The sequence below is a fragment of the Melospiza georgiana genome, chromosome 3, assembly GCF_028018845.1.
Source record: "Melospiza georgiana isolate bMelGeo1 chromosome 3, bMelGeo1.pri, whole genome shotgun sequence".
NCBI classification, from domain to species: domain Eukaryota; kingdom Metazoa; phylum Chordata; class Aves; order Passeriformes; family Passerellidae; genus Melospiza; species Melospiza georgiana.
In genome coordinates, this window is record NC_080432.1 from 10,835,196 (window position 1) to 10,854,050 (window position 18,855).

An 18,855-nucleotide genomic window follows, 5' to 3' on the forward strand; every position below is an offset into this window, starting at 1 on the left:
GAAAAATGCTCTCAGCTCAAGAGGGATGTCAATGGGCAGATTTACTCAAGGAACTGTGGCCTTCTCCCTGCTCCCTGTGAGTACAATCTGCTACAGTGTGAGCTTTTGAAGCATTAGGACAGTTGGGAATGGTACAGTTCCTACCACAGGAAGCTGTGGTTCACTTATCTGCTGGGAACACAAGGGAAAACATCAGGACACCCAACCTCATATGCTGGAAAACAGATGAATGCCCTGACCAAGCTGAGATAGAGTTAGTGGATTCTTTTTCTCCAAGGATTTATCCAGAATCTAGATTTCATATTATAGTATTTTACTGAAAGAGGAGATCTTTTTTTCTCTCATCTTTATTCGACACGTTTCATTTCTAACACAGACTTTATTCAATGTACCAGACGAGCTACATAGAAAATGTTCTGATATTGACCACTGTCATTAAAACCCAGTGTCAATACAACAAATAAAAAATTCCCTCACAGCAGAAGGGACATACCAGATAGGGAGGGAAGGTGACAGGAAATATAGTCTAAAAAAGCTCACAGTGAAGATGCATATATTTGTAGCATGAGTCATAACTTTGACAACATCTTAAGAAATTCAGTTTAAGGAAATCCTTTTTCCTAAAGAAAAATATCACTCTAATTAAGCTCTATCATGTAGGTTAATAGAGAAACATATAAGTTCATGCTTGGAAACATCAGATTTTTAAATGTGCTCTAGTCTCTGCTTTTCAGAGACAATCCAAGAATTCATACTTTAAATCCTTTGGGTAGACACAGATTTAAAGACAGACTCAGATCCATTTTTAGGCAAATGTTGCCTCAATACTTCTTAGTTTATTTAAACAAATGAAAAAACCAAAACAAAACCACAAAACAAAAAACCCAACCAAACAAAATAGAAGCTACATTTCAAAAGAGAAGTAAAAACTTTTCTTTTAAAACAAGTTGGTGTTTAAATTCCCAAGGCCACCTATGAAAGACTGCATAAGGCTACAGTTAGGTGCTTACTAGCAGAAGTGAAGAATTTAATACTTGTACACTTCTGATTTTTCTATCAGTTAAATTGTCATCTTGTTCTTCCCTTTATATACATGCAAGCAACTTGCAGCTTGTGGAGTCGTCGTTCTGAAGTATCTATCACTACCAGGACATTAAACTGGTAAGTTCAGCAAGCCTCTAGGGTTTGTGAATACTGCTCCGAGAACCAAACATCAGATTATTTATTAAGACAGACCTACATGCCTAACTGAAGTTTGTGAATTGAATGCAATCACTAGAATCCCACCCTATTTGAGAAAGCTAAACAGTGCCAAACAAGATGAAAAAATAAAAAAGGCATTTGTTTCCTTGTTTCTAAAACATTTACTTTTTAATTTTAAGGGCAATAATTACCTTGTTAAAAACCACCAAGTACTACAAATAGCTACTTATAATTCAAGTTAAAACACTGTTTCTTCCATAACTTAATGGGCATACATTAATAGACATGGAATTCCTGTTGAACACTAAAAAATGCTATTTACTGGGAGGAATTGTTAAACATCAGAACAGGTTGCCCAGAGAGCTTGTGGAGTCTTCATTCTTAGAGATATTCAAAACACTTCTGGTCACCATCCTGGACAATCTGATCTAGCTGACCCTGCTTTGACTAAATTATGTCAAGAGGTCCTTTCCAACCCAGACAATTCTGTTCTTTGTGAGCTTCTCTGTGGTACAGCTGAGAAGACTATAAATGTACTGCATGCATGCAAGAGCATATTAGTCCCATATGAACTATTTATTCCACATTCCAATCTTCTTTAAGACATTTTATCTCATAAAGGGAAACAGAAGGGGCAAAAGGGGGAAATTCTATCAAAACCATAGCAAACACACATGCCTCCACATCTCTGCTAGGTGTCCCAGTAGGGCACATTTATGAGTTTCAGTCTTTTCTATTTATTGGAACTGCCTTCAAACTCCTGTCTAGAAATAATACCAATCCAAACCAAATGTACTGTAGCACCAAACACTTCTTTTTTCATAAGCAAGTAGTTTAAACTTGGTGACAATACATGTGCAACTACTGTATATGAAGTTTGATGATTATTTCACTTGTTAACCAAAAATAATACTTTGTAAGCAATATATGCATGCACTTTTAAAAAACTTTTCCAGGTAAACTCAAATAAGACTAGAATTCAGTTGACAATATACAGAAATGTACTATTATTTCAGACCCTGTAGAGAATCTAAGACATCTTCCTGGGTAGATAAGAAAGATGACATAGGACACAGAGGACATCCAGTCCCCTCTGCATCAGTTATCTCAAGTGGCACTACAAATTCCTATTCCAAAGAGTAAGCTGAGCCCTGAATGGCTCCTGACAAAGAGCAAAAGAATTTATTTTCCTTAACTAAGGTGCAGTGAGGGTATTTTCAAAGTTTTCCAACAGATAGTCATCAATCAAAAGAAATCCAAGCAATTTAAAGCATCTTGAATAAACTTCCAACAATCAATAAAAGTTTTGCTTTTAAATGTAATGTTTCTGATAATCAAATGTTAAGGCAACAAATTAGAATGCACCAGAATTGAGCCACACTAAGAAGCCTTCTGGAAAGACAATTCTGCTAACTATGATGTCTGGGAAAGCTGCTGCTCCTAGAGGCCACAGAGGACATCTCCATCAAAACCACATTGCCAGGTAGAGAAGAAAATCAAAACAAAATGAAACTATGAATTACCAAAGGGACAACAGTGGCTTATTGCTGTTACTACCATATCTCAGAAAACAATTAACATTTTCAAGGACTCTAAAAGAGAGTCCTGAAGAGATTTCTTCCTCCAAATCTCTTCTTCATGGACACTTGTAAGGCCAACATAATCCCTTCATTCCTAAAAATGTTATTAAAGTACTCAAAGAAGTCAAAGCTCTAACTAAAATAGAAATATCCACAATATATTTAGCAAAACACAGAGTTACCAAGCTTGTATTACACAGGTTTGGGTACGGGTGTTCACTTCAGTGTTGGCTGGTTTGGGATATTTTTGGTAGTGGAAGAAAACTTTCATCAAACAATTCATTTTAGTAGATCTTACGCTGTTAATTGCTTTAACTGTGCACTTTATGTACAAGATCTCACATTAGCATTTAAAATTATTTAAAAGACATTAAATATTGCTGGTACCAGCAGGATCAGAGATTAACTTCTTAATAATCACTCTCATTTGAGAGTAAACCATTTGATTCCAGCTGCTATGAACTTTTAAAAAAGAAAAAGCAACATTTGCTGACATAAAAGGGACAACCAACTCTGCAAAAGAATGGTGATAAAATTAAACTGCCTATGTCAAAAAAAACCAATATTATTCTATACTACACATGTGGCAAAATTTTAAAAATTTCACTTGTTTGGGAGGAATCTGAATTACTGTATTTTCCTATATTATTCTGACTTATATCAGAATCAGATGTATCAGAATATTTCCACATCAGCTGTATCAGAACACTTCCACATCATTTCTACTCCAGCCACTTTTTCATTAGTTTAGATTCCCAGCCTCTATTCCCACATGGACGCTATCTAGGTTGCTTTTACATCTGGACCACAGAAAATAATAAAATTTAAATATATCACTGTTAGTACACCTCTATGGGACAGGATCCTTAATATCAACTGAATTTCTACATCAAAATTAGATACAGACTGATTTAGGAAGGAAAATTCTAATTCAGGTTCTAACACTAGAGAATAGTTTTGTGGAAACCACAGGTGAACTCTGATCAGAAAATAAACATTTTAAGCTTTGAAATAGCCAAAATAAACCAGTCATAGTGGTCTCCTTCCCTGTCACCAAATGTTTCTCCTGGAATAAAACTGTACCTGAAGCTGTCACCTCACAAAAAAAATAAAGTTTATAGGGCTGAAGATTACTGAGAGAAGCCTGAAAACATAATCTAACACCAGGCTTATGTCTCCTACTGGGGTATGTCTGAATAAATGTGATTACTGACGTCTGCGAATTGACTTTTAGACTTTGAATGGTTGAGAATGTCAATGCTAAGACTAAAAGCCATTCAATGATATAACAAGTAGAAGCCATTCATCAGTGTCTTGAGCTGGGAAGAGAGACACACTGGCCCAAAAAATGCTGACTGGCACAAAGATGGCCTGAAACACCCCCTCCTTCCCTCCAATGGCCAAGCCCAAGGATACTGCAGATACATCCAAGGACTAACAGGATGATTACACTGTGCTTCATTTCTCTTTACCAAATGGCACACACACACAAGAAGCTGGATTTGAATCAGAGAATTTGCAGGGGACAGACTGCTCCTCACCTTGCCAAGGAACTGAGCCATTGCATTGTACATGATCCAGCACTCTAAGCACACATTCACTGCTCCTTTTCCATCTCTGGACAGTAAGGTGCCTAATGCAGCCAAGAATTGCAGGACTACTTCAGCCAGGTTTATTCATTTACCTCAGTTATTCAACATTACAGTCACCCCCCAAGAAACAATCAGGAGACAACTGATCTCCAATAAATAAATAAATAAATAAATAAATAAATAAATAAATAAATAAAGTCTGAAAGATCTCTCCCCACCTTGAAAGCACCTTAACCTGTTGCTCTGAGAGTTGCAGTCACTGAGCATATAGGAGCTCTTGCATCACCACTAGGACTGGCTTCACCACTAGCTTGCTCTCAGGCTAACTCTTGGTTATATTTGAAAAACAGATGCAAGTTTTTACCTCTGTATTTATATCAATTTCAAGATAACCAAATAAAGGCTCTTTCTCAGGAGAGAAAGAGCACAATCTGCACACTAATTAGAACTAAAAGCTATTTATGAAATTCCTACAGTAAGTGCTACTGGCAACACAAACATGTCAAAGATGAATCAAAGTCTGATGCAGCAATACTATTAGGACTCAAAGTTTCCCCAACTTATATACCACATAATTCTGGCCTTTGAAGTCTATTTCTCACAGAGAAAGAGAGAGAGAGAGAGAGAGAATAAAATTTCTGAATCTGGACTGGAGTTTACTGACCTGCAGCTCCCAAGGGATCACCACCTCACCTGCACTCAACGTAACCCAATGCAGAGACCTGCAGACATACATTAATTTCTCAACATGTTACTCACACAAAATACCACACCACAAATAATGCTCCTACACATTTTGCCAATTTGTTCAGAGCTTAGTGGGTATCTCTACAGAGCACAGTCAACTGGTATGCCCTAATGTAGAAGGCTTCATCTCATCTCTTCCTTCTGTAAAACATATTTCTTTTTCCTACCATCACAGTCACAAAGACATTTCATTTGAGCTATTAATACAATCTCTCTGCCTACTTGGCAGGAAGGAAATAACTAAGAAAAAGATTCAGCCTTAGCCATTATTTTTATTACCATTTTGTCAGCTCCATTCCAAGTCTGAGTCTAGTCTCTCTTTTAAGGCTACAGACTCTTTGGTATATTGCTGTAGTTGTATGAAAACCACAAAAAATTTGCAAAAAAGTCAACATGAGTTATCAGCTACTAAGATTCTCAGACTTTACTCAATCACAAAAACTATGTGTACAAATAAAAACAGAATATTGATTTTGGGGTTTGGTACTATTTAACTACTTTAAAAAATCCATAAATCTATCCTTCACCTGCCCAACTGGAAACACCCTATTGCCTACCTATCTCATTATACTGTAATGTTAGACTCAAAAAATCCCAAGAAAACAAAATAATAAGGAAAATAACTTCCTTGTAGTGGGTAATAATCTCATTGAGTACTAAAAGAAGAGCTTTCCTTGTGGGAAAAGGTTTGTTAGGGGATTTTTGAAAGAATTCTTTCCTTTAGCTAACTACAGCATATTAAGTGACTGTAAGATTGTTAACAGCCAGAAACAGGTAGCAAATGTTCTTGGGAATATCTTGGGGAGATATAGACTCACAGCACTATTGAATGCAGTGAAGATTTTCACCCTTCTCTGAGGCTGGAGTTGGTTAAAATCATTTGCCCTTCTTTTCTTTAGATTTCCTAAACTCTGAAAACAGGAGAATATGAAATGTTACAGAAATTCATCCCAGGTTCACAAACAGTGTTTTTCAATATTTGAAAATTACTTGCTTCTTTTGTTCACAGTCTCTTCTGCCTTTGCAAAGCATGAATAACAGCCCATCTTTTATTTGTTTTCAGTTTCTCACAGAACCAGTTTGTTATGACTGCTCTCTCCTACACAAAAGCTGGTCAGGGCTTCCAAACACCCTTCTGTTTATTTATGGCAAGCTGCAGTGTAAACATTTGCTTACTACAAATCAGCGCCAGAAATTGCTAAATAAACCCACTGTTTTAACACCTTTTACCCCTGACTATATGAAAGAAAACTTAACACTTACAGTCCACATGCCCTTCTCTAGTCTGCATGTATTCATCACAGGTCAAAGCAACTTTCTCTTCTTTCAAGACAGAATGGGTACAAGTTCAGCTTCCATACTTCCTTCTTTCACCTGACCTGGTTTAAGAGTGTAAGAGAGGCTTCTGTGGGGCTGCTTTTTAATTTTTAGGGGGAGGTTTTTTATTTTTTCTTAAATCTCTAAGAGACATGCTGGTGATCCAATCCCCAACGTGCCTCCACAAACAGTGATGCCAGCAAAGCACACGAGCAAGAAGCTGCAGCAGGAGGGCAGAGGGATCAGGAGTTCCTCAAGCCAGTACAGCTGCAGAATTTCTTGTGTCAAAACAAGACACATAAGCTGTCGCAAACCCATTAGATGGAATTTTCTGATAAAGTCTCGTTCTTCTGACAGTTTTCAAATGTGTGTGATAAAGTCTGGTTCTTCTGACAGTTTTCAAATGTGTGTTACAGAGATAAAGAGATGGAAAATAACCTCAGTCGACAACAGATAGAGGGGCTTTTCCCCCTTCAAATAGAAGGTTCTGAATTTACAGCTCAAGATTTTCTTCAACCATTCTCTAGCCCTCCTTAGTCTGAGACACAACTTTTCTTTACTTGCAGAAAAATTGCTATTTCAAGGAGAAATACCTAAAATTAAGATATTAAATAATTTTTAACCTCTGGTCTTTAATTAGCAGCAGAAATTGAATTATAAGAAGAATGGACAAGTGTTTAGACTTCTGTGCCTTCTCCAGGTCTCAGCAGAAGAAACACTTCTGTCCACATTTTTTCTTTGCTCCCACAGACTATACCAACTAGCTCAGAAAAAAAACCAAACAAAACAAAAAAACCACAACAAAAAAGTCACAAAACCCCAAACAAACAGCAGAACCCCACCCTTCCCTCTGATATCTTTAGACCCCTGTAGCTATATTACCCTTTTTCTTTTTCTTCCTTTTAGGTGTTCAGGGCTTGATCTGGTTTGCTATGGGCTACTTGGTGATCACACAGTAATTTCCCTCACTACCAGGGCCAAAGAATAAATATATCAGGAACCAAAGACACAGCCTACGAAAATTCACTCCTTGGGTTTTCCACAACAATTTTCAACACTCAAAGTACACAGGCCAGTGACAGGACAAAATGTAGAAACACACTGTGTAGTTCACAGAATCAGCCTATCCCACTGAAGATGCTTTGACTTCTCTCCACATGCATGCCCCATGCTCTGCCACACAGTACTGCCCTAGAGCACAGGTGACACTTGTGTTGCCACTGGTGTCATGGTACAAACCCAAAGTGACATCCCACAACAGTGCCCACAACCAAACAAAATGCAGGCACTTTCTCTACTCCTCCAGCTCTGCAGTATGTGCAGAGGGAGGGGGAAGGCTGGAGGTATTTATGTCTAAAACTGCTACAAATTACAACTGACAAGGTTCCGCTACGAGAGCCTTAACTCTCCTCACCTACCCGGCAACACCACTAAAAATCAATGCAAGTCCATAGTGCAAGAGTTAGCTCTAATTAGCAAAGACAGTAAATTCAAACAGCCTGTGTTAGCAGCTTTCCAGCCTTTAAGGTAGAGTTGCACTATGGTGGATTGGGAAGCCTGGAGAAATGAGAACAGCTGCAAGGAATATAAACTCCACTAATTCTGTGTGGGACTTGTTCTCATCTGCTGTCATTTACATGCAGAGATGTGACGCATGGAATCTGATGCCATTGTGCATGATGAACCTGATCAAAAGGTCTTAAAGAAATTGAAAAAATTAACAAATTTAATAAAAAGAAACAAAACAAAAAACCTAACTACAAAAAAACCCCACACAAACAAAAAAAAAGAAATTGCATAATTCAAACTGAATATATACCTGAGGACCCAGTCACACTGGTCCAGGAGAGCTTCCTCCTGTAATAGGTAGCCAGCCCTGGCTACCAAAACATTTTGGAGTTTGACTTACTCTGTAACGCTGAATTCCTTCTTTTGTTTCACCTCCAGTCATAGTTATCCTCCCTAAGTAAGCAAGCAAGCAAAGCACATCTAGTTCTTCTATTCACATTTCGGCAACATGTAAGTTTCTGCAATTCTGAGTGTGTTTGGAGGATGGAGTCACATACATGAAATGCAAATGGACAAGACTTCACTTGCATTGCCATCATTCAATTTCCTACACACCTTCTCTACAAGCAATTCCCGACACTTTCCCTACTTTCTGTTTTGCATTTATATGCAAAAGTAACCCCAGACCACAAGAAATGCCGAGTGTACTTCAATGTAACCTCAGTGAGGATGGGAAGCCCAGCACAGCAGGGGCATGGCACACTCTCCAGTGCACTCCACAGTGATGATGCACTAAGGCTCAACCAGAAAGGAGATCTGATCCCTTCCTGTTTGTCTCAGTTTTCTACAGAAACAGAAAAAGTGAAAAAAAAAAAAAAAGAAGGAAGTTCAGCTAAGGAATACACCAAACTCACAAAGCAAGTACTTTTATCCCCACAAGAAGGCAGCACATCAGTTCAGCCTTGCTCTTGAGACCTCTATTTTGATCTCCACAGATCACTGAAGTCAAAGTCCCAGTTCTGTTCTGAAAATACCACCTCAGTTCTTTCTTTTTCCTTGTTGTTTTATGCAACTAAAATTTAGGTTAATGATTGAAAGGGGGCTTTCAAAACTAACAGAGAAAAGGCAAAAATCACCGGAGATGTATCCCCTCAAAAGGAGAACCACCTTCTTATTGCTTTAAAGACATAATTTTAAAATCTGTATCAGATCAGGAAAAAACTATTATTAAAGACACTGTCTTATAAATGCAATTGTTGGGGAAAAAATCCTTAAGACCAATTTTAGAAAACTTCAAAAATAAACCTGGAAAATATACATTCCACATATCCTGATGACATTTGTTCAACCACAGGTTTTTATCTGTTTTGTCTTAATAGGTCAGGTAGAGACACAGTTTAGCTTACAAAGGGCAGCAGCCCTTTTACTTTATTTGACCTGAAGTGAAACCTGATGGAAAATGTTTCCGACATAATAAGGCCATAAGCTTGCTCACATCTTCTTCAAAATGTGTTATTAATCTAAGCAATGCTGCTTTCACTTAAGCAATCACTTTAAGAAAACAAACAAAACATACAGGACAGAAATCAAGCCTTAACAATGGTGCAGAAATGGACCTCAATAAGTCTGAGATATGATACCTTCAAAACAAAACCCCTCTGCAATCCAAACTAGTGATGCTGAGAATTTTTTCCAATATGTTTCTTACCAAAGACCGGAATGAAAGGTTATTCTGGAGCCATAAGGGGTTAAAAAAATTGAAGAGCTGACTATTGAGTGGAAAAATCCACAATCTTAAGATCCATCCTAAACAATCACAGCACTCAGGAAAGACACAAAAGTGAATTAGGCTCCAACATTACAACATCTATACTGTCAAATACCACCACTATATGTATCATTCCTGTCAGGAAAAACAAAGACAGATGGTTGTAGAAAAAGACACTCTTCAGAACAACCTGAACTTTCACGTACTGACGAATCAAAATATTTACAATATTTATCCCCCTACAGAGCTCATTCCCTACAATTAAAGCTCTTCTAAACTGCCACAGCATATTGCTACGGAAATTTTGGCAGAACAAATCCTTAATTTACATAACTCTTGAGAGTAGTCACCTAACTTCGAGGAAGAAAAATCATGCATTCCCAAATATTATTGATGTTCTGAAGCCTCTGATTTATTTTATTCATAATTTTTTACATATTTCATTGCTTTCTCATCAGAGGGAAATATCCAGCTGTCAATAGCAAGGTCAACAGCTTCCAACTGGCACGAGTGTGACTGGAATTTGCACAGCATTCACTACTGGAATGTCACCTTCTGAAACAGCATCTTTCCTATCTCAAGCCGAAGGAGAGCTGTATTTCAAAGATCTAACAGTGGATGTAGGGGCAGAAAGACCCCTTGGTACTGGCCCCAGTTCCCACGAGCTCTCTGCCCTCAGTGACCTCACTGCACTAAGAGCAAAGAGCACAAAAGGTCTCCTAACTCAGGTACCTAGTCTGTGAAAACCCCTGCCCCAAAAAGGAAGATGAACATTGCAGGTCCACAGCAAGCCCAGCAATGGACTGCAGGGTTGAATCTTAGCTTAGAGCAAATTTTTATAGTTAAAATGCAATTAAAACTTGTCTGATAAATCTTGACAGAACATTTGTCTAGAATCTAGAACACAGACTAGCAGCTGCCCAGAACCTGCCACAGCTCCTTTCTGGACTACATTAGAAATTTCCCTTTCTATATAGGTCAGGCAGATTCAGGGTGGCTGGTTCACATGGGAACACCCAGAACCAGGAATTTCAAAGCTCTCCTGGTCTCCCAGTTTAAACTGTCAAACTCCAACATAATTGCTTCATTTTCTTCTCTTGAAGCTACCTCCCAGAGCAGCCTCTAGTCCCTGAAATTTCTTCAAGCTTAGCAGAAATGCCTCTCGAAAAATGGTCTCCTAAGTATACTTCTTCTCAATTTGAAGGTTCTAACTGTTCAAAGCCCAAAATTCAGTCAGGGGTAAAATCCACACATGAGACAAAATTTAAAATAAAAAAAAAAATTAAAATAATCACAAGACGCTGTGAAGGGTTTCTACTCTTTACTTATTTTCAGTAATCAGAATTTGATCCTAAAATTTCAAAAATCTCTTGGGAATAAAAGCATCCCATCTACAAGCAGACAGTCATGCAATACAGTATGCACATGGAATGCCAGAGCAGCAGACCTCATTTTATTTCATAAGCAGTCAAAAAGCCATCACAGTCAGAACACAAAGAAATGAGGGTTTAGAAATCACTATGTCAAGGATCCTGTCTTTCACTACTAAGTAAAAGCATCAGATAATTCAACAAATTTGAGGGGATATACTACCTCTACCAGTTAGTAATATGAGGGTGGGTTTGTGCTTTTTTTGTGTGGGGAATAAACTGTAAAAAAATTTAAAATTAGGTTTCTAAAAATTCAATAATTTCCTAGGAAAATCTTACCATTTTTAGCCTTTTGGCTAAAATTTGTTCCTGTATCTCCAAAGAAGAGAGATTGAAAAAATTCAAACATAAGACTCTCTCCACTTCTGCAATCAGAGTAGTCAGAGTAATTGAAGTCCTAAGAACAGAGAACACTGGCAAGTATCATATGAAAGTCTTAGATAGATGAGAAATATGAAGGATAATTCTTTTTTTCAATAAAAGAATTAAAATGAGACAAATACATGGTTGCTGTAGGTAAGTATAATTACACTGCATGGTATTTTTGTTTTGCTAGTTTTTCCCATTAACTGTCATCTGTTCTCACACAAGTGATTAAATTAATTTCATTTTTTCACTTAATCTAATTTCCACTTCTAGTTCAATTTATAATCATCACTTCCCCATGCTAGTGTGGCATTAAATTACCATCATTCTTGACCATTAATCACATCATATTCCAGCCAGCAGAATCAATCAAAAATACCACAGCAGTGCCATGGATTTCTTACTAAATACATTCCTTTTTGCTGCTTTGTAGAAGCTGATCTTCAGTGTCAGAAGCTGTTACACCAAGTTCTGACTTTTCAGGCAAAAGAAAAATATTCTGAATCAAAAATGGACAACAAAAAAGTCCTTTTTTTTAATGAACACAGCATTTTCTCTGTTCAAATTGCACTTACTTTACTTTGTAAGTGCCCAAGGAAGAAATGATCCATGCCAGCATAAATTTCCATCACCTACTGATCTTGTAACCATACCTCTCCCTACTGTAAAATCAAAAGTTTCTGCTCCCCCTAATAAAAAGAAAGGAAAAAAAAAAAACAAAACCACCTCCCTTGATGCTACTCAAATTTCTTTGTATGTTCAAATTCAAATCCTGAGTGAAATTCACTTACACAATTGGCAATACACAGACTTTTCAACAGAAGTTGCCATCTTAAACACAGTTGTTCATGTCCTATTTTAAAAAGAAGACAAGATTGAAGAAAGATTAAAACTCCACTGGAAGATCAGAAGGAATATCATAATTCTTGTCCAAGGCACAATTCTACACTATTTGTTCAGAGTCAGTTTGAAGCACACTCACTTCCAAGCTCGCTTTCATAAAAATACATCAATAACTTAAGTTTCTGCATGGTCATCTTTACTTTTAAAATTTTCCATTGTATTCTGACAGTAAAAACAGTGATTAATTTCATCTTGTGTGGTTTGTGCTGAGCTACAAAGTGTTAAATAAAGAACACTTCAATTTCCATATTAAAATTCCCTTCCCTAACAGCATTTTCTCCCGTTAATGAATGAAAGGTATACCTGCCAATCTAACTGGACCATTTTCAAAGAAACCCCAAGGCAACTTCTTTGCCTCTTGACATATTAGGAGTACAATCTTTGCCCCATCTGTCAATTCAATAGCTGCCCAAATGTACATTTTGTCCACGCATGCCTGTACAGGAATTAACAGGGCCTTTTGTTGCTTGTATGTACAGTATAACACAATATTTTATAAACATTGTAGACACCTATAAAAAAAAATAAAAATCTTGTGCTTAGGAGATGTTAATTGGTACAACAACTACACTATTTTTAGTGTCCTACTGATCAAGAGCTTATTATTCTCTAACAGTTTCTGAGAATACCCAAACCTAGCATAGTACTTTGTACATAATAACTGTAAAGTGCTTTGTGTCAAATGTGTCACAGTGTCAAATTATTCACAGTCTGAAAAACAGGCAGAAGATTAAAGGAGTTTTTCTGGAGCACTTTCAAAGTAAAGAAAAAATTTCTCAGTAATCATCTGTAAACTTGAATAACACAAGGAGATGTGACTGAGTAGCTATATATATATGGGTGGCTTTTTAAGCATCTGTGGTAACTGCATTACTTATTCAGCACTATTTAAACAACAAATACAGTTTTCAGATAAAAACTCTGAAGAATTGAACACGCCTCAGTGGTCTTGCTCCTGCCAACTGCTTTATGGAGGCAGATCCCAGAATCAACAGGAATTGGCAGGGCTCCAGTAATCCTTTACCCTATGTGCTACAGTTAACAGGATTGTGGCCTCTGGGTCTGCTCCTGGTCTTTTCACGACTGAACAAATGCTGCCATGAACATTTACTCAAACAAGACTAACCCCAACTTTCTTTTGAAACGTTTGCAAGATACTTTCCTAGCCCTACAAAATTGAAAAAATTCATGACAAGCTTTAAAAACTATAGTCACGCGATTTGCTACGATCAACGTCTGCAGCTTATTTCCCGGTGGTAAGACTGAAACCACAATTCCATTTCTTTCCCGTTTCACTGCGGTGTCTGGTGCCAGGCGCGCTGCTTGCCCGTGCTCGGTGTGGCAGCCGTGGCTCAGCTGTCACCGCGACTCCGCTCGCTCCGCGGGCGGAATCCACCCCGCGCCCGTGGCCTGGGAGAGCGGCAGCAGCGAGCTGAGCAACCGGCAACCTGCGGCATCGGCAGAACTGCTCCCGATCGACCCAACTGGAAATTTCCTGCCGGGAACCGAATCTTTCCCCACTATCAGCTGCAACCACCTGAGCAGCCCCTTTTCATTCGCGAGGGCTGCAGATCCAATGTTCCAGCAATCAGGGTGCCTGGATCACTTGCAGCTGCGAGCTCCCGCATATTTAAACGCCAGAGAAGAACAAGAGCTTGATTTCTGTCAGCCAAACGAGTAGCTTCGAGTGCCGGCACACGAGAGCGCAGCTCGCACGAAGCCCCGAGCCGCCCCGCAGCGCCCGTGTCGCGGCGGCAGAGCCATCCATGTTTCACCGAGCCGCCGCCAGACCGGCACCTGCAGCACGTCCCCGCACAACCCCGCGGGAGCGGCACTCCTGGCGTCCCGGAGCCACCCCGGGCTCGGGCTCATCCTCCCCCCACGGCCGCTCCCCGCCGCCTCCTACGCGGAGCCGAGGCCGGCGGGAGCGCCGCTCGCTGCCCGGGGGCGCCCCGGCGGCCGGAGCTGCCGCTTGACCCGTCTCCCTGGCAACGGGGACACTCGCCCTCGCCGCCCCTGCTCCCCAGCGGAGCCCCCTTCCCCAGCGCAGCGGGGCTGAGCGCCCGGGGCCGCAGGGCACGACCGGCGGCCACCCCCCGCCCCGGTCCCGGTTAGGTAACGCGGGCGCCGCCGCGGGCCCGGCCGCTCGCTCACCTCGGGCAGGTGCCGGGGCCGCGCACGGCGGTGGCGGCGCCGCCTCTCCGCTCCTCTCCGCCCCGCTCCGCTGCGCTCCGACGGCAGCGCGGGGACGAGCTGCGGGCCAGCAGCTCCCGCGCCCCAAAGCCGCCGTCCCGGCTGTGCCGCTCCGGTGCCTGAGCAGGAGGAGCTTCCCCGCCCCGCCCAGTGCGCAGCGGCGGCCCGGGAGGGCCGCACCTGCCGGAGGAGGAGGAGGAGGAGGCAGAGGCGGTGTGTCGGCCGCCCCCGGGGCCGGGCAGGGCCGCCAGCGCAGCCCGCCGTGCCCCCGTGAGGCGAGGGCCCTCGCGGTTCTCAGCCGCCGGGGCCACGGCCCTGCCGGAGCGCTGGAGGGCAAAAGGCCTGGTTGAGTGAGCCCTTTAAGTAGCGCTAAGTTTGTAGGAAGAACACCTGCCAGGCGGGATGACGACGGGTCAGGAGGGCTGTCAGAGGGCCATTTGGGAAAAAGGATTTTGGAACAAGAGATACGGCTGGGAAGGATGAGGTCTCTGCAGGGTCACGATCAGAGCACTGCATCCTAGGATAATAAGGCATCACTGCTTTATCGTGCTGTTATGGGGTTTAATGTGAATTTTAAAAAATCTTAAGTACGAAAGTGATGAGGAACATCTGTCTGAGATACAAGTGCTTGCGCCACTGTGTATTTTTCCAAATGCCATCTTTGCAGGGACACAGGACCCAGCTTGCAGTGAGGCTCAGTAAAAATGCTGTTCTTTCAGCCTCGCCTCATAAAACTGACAGGTGGTGAGAACTTTTCTTCCCGCACTCTCTAACTGATCCCATGGTTATGATGAACATTCAGGAAAATTAAAAAATAAATCTGATGATTAGTGATCCACTCATAATGAGCAAAACTGGAACGTGCTTTAATATATAGGAGAAAATACAATTTTGAGAATTGCACAGACCACCTCTACTTTTGAGCAGTTTTCATCTTGCTACTGGATTTTCTTAGGAGTTTAATTTCTATTTTCTGATCTGTGAAGTTAATACAAAACCAGTAGATCCCAAAAATCTCTGCCTCCCATCTCCAACATAACTCCATATTATATTTTACATACATGTCACATCAGAGGAGTTCTAGTTTTTTTCAGATGACAATTCCTTAAGACACTTTTACAGCATGTGGGCTGTCAGTTAAGCCTACTGACAGAAGAGTTGTTCCATTGTAAGGTGTTTGTGAAAGGTATCTAGAAATGCCCCAATTCCTCATCTGCAGAGCAGACAGTAACATCTGGAAAGTTAGTTCACCAGTTGCAGTCTATGGAGTATTTTGGGTAGTTATGCAAAACTTCCCCAAGTCAAGGGTCAAGCAGCTTGGTCCTTTGCAGTGCAATACCAGGCAAAGTTACAAAACAGAGGCATAAAGGCAAGGCCAGTGCTTCATCAGAACCAGTTAATTCATGTGCAATAAAAAGCTATTATGGCTACAGTACCTTTCTTTGATTGCATCCAAGTGAGTTTCCAATGCCTCCAGAGAGGGATACTGCTTGTCCTCCCTAGGTAGACTCCTACAGGGCTCTGCGACTTTCACTGTAAAGTTCTTCCTCTTGTTGAGGTGGAACATCTTGTGTTTTGGTTTATGGTCACTGCTCCTTGTTCTGTTGCTGGACACCACTGAAAGGAGTCCGGCAATACAACATATTAAGTATTAGAAAAAGTCACAGAGATTGAAAGGCTCCAAAGAAATACCTGACCACAACAAAAATTAAGCCTACCAGATCCTGGAAAAAGGTGCAGCAAAAAAATCTATTGCAGCCACTTACATGAATGCATATTCCAGTTGATCCTGTTTTTCCTCTACCATTTGTGTGAAAGTAACTCAAGCAGATGAACAAGAGCTTGTTCGAACTGGGAATATAGACTTGCATGAGGTAAAAACACTTCAGTTGATAAAAGAGTTTATGAAGCTGGAAATACCAAGTGATCTATCCTGATCCATGAAAGAGTTATTGCTGCTCTTGTGGAAGAAGACACAGAAGACATCCTAAGAGGATCCTTCAAGACTCTAAGAGAACAAAAAGGACTTCAGTAATCGCTGAGTTTCTCCCACATCTATGAATCCCAAGGGAAAACAGAGTACAGTGGAGTATGCTCACAGAGCAAAGAACGTGATGAAACCTTCAGTTAACCAGCAGCTGCCAAAAGGAGCTGCTATTGAGGAAGATACTGAGGAGATTAAGCACCTGAAAGGAGACCTCTGCTGCACGAGAGTAAAATGGAATCTGTATTTTCATTCATGTAGCCCTTAAAAGGAAAGCTGATAGTTTGGGAAGAACAAGTTATAGAGGATATTGAGATAATGAGCACCATGGAAAAAGTAGTAAAAACAATCACTAAACCATTCTCAATTAATAAAAGCAATGAAACAATGAAAACAGATCTGCAACTCAAGGAGAAATAACTGAAATTAAGCACAGACAGATCTGCAAGATACCAAGATTCCTCTAGCTCAGAAAGAATATATGGTTTCAGTTCTGAATACAAAAAAACTTTACGGCACAGTGAGCCATTTGGTCAGTACTGTTAAGATAAATCATATTTTGCTTACAAAACTGTATCATAAGAGAGATGTTGATAGCAGTGCTATCATCCAAATGGATTTGCAGGAGAAATTAATGTTCTGGTCAATAAAGTACAACACTCAGTGAGAACTATCTGAAGCAACAACAGATGTTGACATCTTACACATAATTTATAGGTGTCCTCCTATCTGTCAGTTGTTCAGCAGATAATGTATTTGCACTAGTTGTATCAGGGTCTTTTATCTCTGTTAAAAATTGCTGACCACTGAACTTTCTCAAGTGTCTGAAAATGTGTAACAAAATAGGACTGTGCTATTTGCTAGTAAAGCTGAGCCATTCAGTCAAGTTGACTGAGAAGCAAATATCTGGATCAGCAGGAGCATTAAATATCATGACAGCAATGGTAGAAATTGTCCTGGAACTAAACTGTTTGTTTCAGAATAACATAAGGAAATTTTCTGGTTGATGAGATCGAGGACCATAAAAACAATATCTTCTTAGGAGATCTTTGTCTCACTCTGAAAAATTACAGAAACAGCCTGTGGTTTGTTTTTTTTTTTTTTTTTTCTCAGATGCAAAGTACTATGGGAATTTAGGAGTCGTGAAAATGGAAAAGTGTGTATATACAAAGAATGCAAATGAATTAGTGTTCTCACTTCAAAGCCAGCTCAACCTGTTGGCACAGGAGATGCAGAACGCTAGCTTGTATACTGCCAAAAAATGCAAGTTTGATGACTGCCATCACTGTTGAGCAAGAAAATGTTTATCTGCAAACTACTGACCTAGCCAATAGTAAAACTTCTGCTTCAAAACAAATTTATTGCATCTCTGGATAATTTCTTTCAAAAGCTCAAGGACTTAAATGGTAGTTTATGGCCATATGTTTCATGGACACGAAAGAAGATGCTGGTAGAATCCATAGTCTGTTCTCAGCAACTTCTTAGCAATCTAAAAAATGCATTTCAGGATACTGGTAAATGGAGGGAATTTAAAACTGCTCAGAGAGTCAGCTTTATGGATCAGTAGCAGTCCTTCTTCAGCAACAAGAAACAGCAGCTTCACTGTTTGCAGTAGAGAACAGAAGGTTTATGATTGAGATCCGTAGTTTTTATCGGATATTTTGTTCTGCATTAAGATTTTAGTAGATGCAGTTTGGAACTACTGCACTGTGAGAATATATCCTACAATACATTTTATTATATGCATATCAAGAATACAAATAGTTGTGTTCAAAGATCCTTGACATACTTCTGGAACTAAAACAAACTAATTGCCAATTTTAAAAGCATTGGAATTCACCCATGAGAGCTACAAACCAATGGCCTATACTGACCTTAAAAAAGGAGAGAGTATGTCATGGTGCTCCCAGCTAGGTCCAGGGTCCACATCCCTGCTCTCCTTTAGAGGCCTGCCTGAATAACTCTTAAAAAAGGGTCTTCTTATCAATTTCCAGTTTGTGCTCACTAAAAGCCAGTCAGTAAGTAAGAACTTATTCAATGAATAGAATTGCCCTATGGCAATTGAAAGCTGGGAGCTAGACAGCAAGCAATGCTGTGTAACGGGGAGATGCAATGGATTTATTTATTATATACAACTTCTCTCAAGAACAACAGTGAGTTATGATTTGCAGCATTTACTGTTAAAGAGACAGAAAAATTATCATTAAATAAAGGCTTATAAAGCTCTTTTACTCTCTCTCTCTAAAAGCTTATATTGCCACAA

At 40.0% G+C, this 18,855-nt stretch overlaps 1 protein-coding gene and 1 pseudogene across 1 annotated transcript in view; one reads left to right on the forward strand and one right to left on the reverse strand.

Annotated features, from left to right (window-relative positions):
* The window catches only part of KLHL32 (kelch like family member 32), a 121,112-nt gene extending 106,463 nt beyond the window's left edge, over positions 1-14,649 (reverse strand). The window contains exon 1 of the mRNA XM_058020477.1: positions 14,570-14,649. The gene's annotated coding sequence lies outside the window, so the exon portion shown is untranslated. The remainder of the gene's footprint in view (positions 1-14,569) is intronic.
* A 1,382-nt stretch (positions 14,650-16,031) lies between these two features.
* Positions 16,032-18,159, forward strand: LOC131080824 (kinesin-like protein KIF11-A; annotated as a pseudogene).
* Positions 18,160-18,855: the final 696 nt, after the last annotated feature.